Below are 3397 nucleotides of genomic sequence, written 5' to 3' on the forward strand. Positions count from 1 at the left end.
GGTCACTTTCCCTGAAGGCGAATTGCAGGGGGCCTGCGGCAGGAGGCCTTCCCTGGCTGACCAGCGATCCTGAATTGGCCTGACGTAGATCTGCTTCTAGGAAGAGCCCCAAGCCTGTAGTTAAAGTCCTTGGTTTGGTGATGTGGGGCTTAGCACATGCGACTCCATTTTGGGCCTGTTGTCTTGTTTCTAACAACATGAACCTTTTGTTATGGCCTCAGGAGACTAATGTTTGGGAGCGGGGTCGGCCCCACCATGTGGGCAGAAGGGGCACACTCCCCGGCGAGGGGGGCCAGTATCCTACGTGCGCCCGGGGCCCCCCATCTCTGAAGCCATGAGCTTCGGGGTTGTTCCCATGTTAAGCCTCTGACAGCTTCTGCTTCATAACTGGGGAAAGACTGCTCTTTGTTTGGGGAAAAATACTTAAAATTTAAAGCCAGTAACTTCACCCCTGAGCTAAATTGTTCTGTTTGTAGCTGTGAATGGCTGTCCTCACGGGGAGAGGAATGCTTCACAGAAGGTGATCCTGTGACAAGGGAGAGCAGCTGATGGCCAGGGTGAGGGCGGGAGGAAGCGCGCATCACCCTCCCTGGGCCAGGGAGGCTGGCAGGCGTGGGCTGGACCTTCGTGAGGGTCTTGGTCACAAGGAGGTGGGACCAATAGTTGGCCAGGCCCAGACACAGGGCAGCAGACCAGCCCGAGAGAGCACCCTTCGGGCTGGCAGGGGGCACCCGGAGCAGGGTGCACCTCCAACTGGAAGCTCTTCTGTCCTTGCCGTTCCCACACCTTTCTAGACAAGTTTGCTCTGGCCTGTGCAGACTTTGTGCAGCCACAGAGGATCCGGGGCCTGTGACTGGTGGCAGTTGAGCCAGGAAAGAGGGAGCAGGGATGAGAAAAAGGGTGGCAGAACAGAGAGGGGTGGCTCCGGGAATGTGTGGCACCAGCCGCGGGGCAGCAGTGACAGCTGGGCTGGATGTGTGGAACCTGACGACAAAGCTATCCTCAGAAATACTCCAGGGAGAGAAACTGGACAGCTGACTGGCCTTCCTGTGGTCTCAGCCCAGAGCTCCTTGAGCCGTTGTTTCTATATGGACCAAGGGATCAGGATTGACTCAGCTGCGGAGTGAGGAAGGCCGGGGCTCAGGGAGGGTTGCACAGAGGAAGTGAATTTTAAGCAGAGTTTTGAAGGCTGAATAGGAGTTTGACAGTGAACCAGACAAAGAAAATTATTCAAACTGCTCCCTCATCTCCACTCATCACATACCAACCTGGACATTCACACAGGCCTCCAAGAAACCCCCCAATTCCAGCAGGACTAGGCCCCACTCGGAGCAGAAGAATGGGGTGCCCTTGGCCTTGCGGAGTCACCTGAGGGGAGGAACAGGCTGCAGGCTCCCGTGGGCTCTGCTGGGCTTTCCCGCCCGGCAACGAATGCCACCCCAGCCCCATCGCGGGCACTTCCGATGCCACGGAGTGCTTACAGATCGCTTCTGTCAGAGCGTGCGGGTTCTCTGGGGGGCGAGAGATTTATTCAGTCTCCATCTTTGCAGAGTTGGCTCTTATTTGCCGCTACCTGCAAAAATATATTTCTTGGGCCCAGTTCCCAGAGGAGTGATGTTAGGTCATTACTGCGTGAATTGTTGGGTCGTAAAGGAGCCATTCCTCCCTCACCCGCGGCTCAGGGCGTGCGGGGCACTGGTCACCGCGGGCGGTCCCGCCAGGACCATCTGCCGCGGCGGCCGCTCAGGATGGCTCTGCCCGCGCGGCGAGTGGGCACCTGGGAGTTATTTGTGGGTGCCCGCTCGCCACTTCTCCCTGCCTGTTTTAACAGATGTGATGCGACAGAGCCCGCTCGGGGCCAAGGAACAGAGCGAGGTTGGCATTCAGTTGATCAGATCCTAAGAGTGTTGCTGCCTTGTGGGGGAAGGAGGGGGGCTTGGTCAGAAACTTGGGGTTACTTCTGCAACAGTCACCCCCTCTTCCTCCCAGGCAGCCCCTCCTAATGCAGCCCTTTACATCCTCCTTTTCTGCTCAGAGCTCCCTGGAGCCAGCTCCTGTCGCCCCAGGCCCGACTAGAGACACTAGAGAGAGAGGGGAGAAACCATGACTAAACAATTACTTCTGGGGGTGCTCATGGCTGAGCAGCCTGACTATATCCCCTTCTCCCAGGATGCTTTCGCCTCAGGATTAACAGTCTTTGTAGTTAAACCAAAGGTTCTCAATCAGAGTGATTTTGGTCCCCACCCCCCAACACATTTGACAATGTCTGGAGATATTTTCTGGTCACACTGGGGGCGGGAGGTTACTGGCAGCTAGTGGGTGGAGGCCAGCGATGCGCCAAACACCCTGCAATACACAGGCTGCCCCTTCACAAAGAATCCCATGATCCCAAATGCCACAGTGCCGGCTGGGAGCCCCTGAGTTAGAAAGAGTTAGATTCCACCTGGCAGCAGAGCCACCGCCGTCCCTTCAAGGAGGGTGAGCCTGGGAGAGGGAGCGCAAAGCCTCCTTCCCGACGTCCAGCCAGTGAGGGTTCAGACGGAAGTCAGAGGGTGAGGGGGGACGGCACAGGGGCACTGCCCGGGCTGTGCAGGGGGGCTCTGTGCCCTGGCAGCCTGTTTGTGGAGGTGCCTGCCACCCCTCGGCACCAGAGCCGGGCAGCTGGGCGCACGCAGACGGGAGGCGGTCGCTCTGTCAGAGCTCGGACCCCACTCTGTCTCTGAGGCCTCGGAGCTTTTGGGGGCGTTGGCTCCTGGGCCCGGCACAGAAGGTGCAGGGCAGGAACAGGCTGAGGGGACGGGGGAAGGGCCACCCTGGCCGGATGCAGAACATTAGGGGCCTAACCCGAGGTTTGGAGGGAAGATCCCCAAAGCTGGCTCCCCGCAAGGGTGCGGCTGGGCTCCCGCACTGTCACCCCCGGGGGCGGGCGGGAGCCCCCTGGGAGAACAAGAGGGCTGAGAGGCCTTAGCCCACCCGCTGTGCAGACCACAGGGTGGGCGGGGGGGCTGTCAGGCTCCGCTCACAGCACATTGTTTTGTAGGAGGTTTAGGTAGCTGGGAAGCACCTTATTCTTACCACAATATAAGTTTGTCATAAATGCTAGTGCTGACCACAGGCAAGGGTGAGGCTCCTGGGTAGGACTTGATGCTGGAGAAGAGTTGGCGGCGGGCTCAGCTCTTCCGAGTGCTGCTCATAAGCATGGCTGGAAAATGCCAGAAACAATTTAGTGAGAGTCAGATTCCCGCAGCGCGGCTTCCTGACCTCCCCTATGTCTTCCCTCAAATACCACCCTCCCCGCCGCCTCTTCCCAGGGCTTCTCGCTGTAAGTCCCATCTGCCTTGCCGAAGGGGAACCTCAGCGTCACGGAGGCCGGGCTGGGCCAATCTGCTCCCCTTAG

This window comes from Myotis lucifugus, unplaced genomic scaffold (genome assembly GCF_000147115.1).
Source record: "Myotis lucifugus unplaced genomic scaffold, Myoluc2.0 scaffold_247, whole genome shotgun sequence".
NCBI lineage: Eukaryota > Metazoa > Chordata > Mammalia > Chiroptera > Vespertilionidae > Myotis > Myotis lucifugus.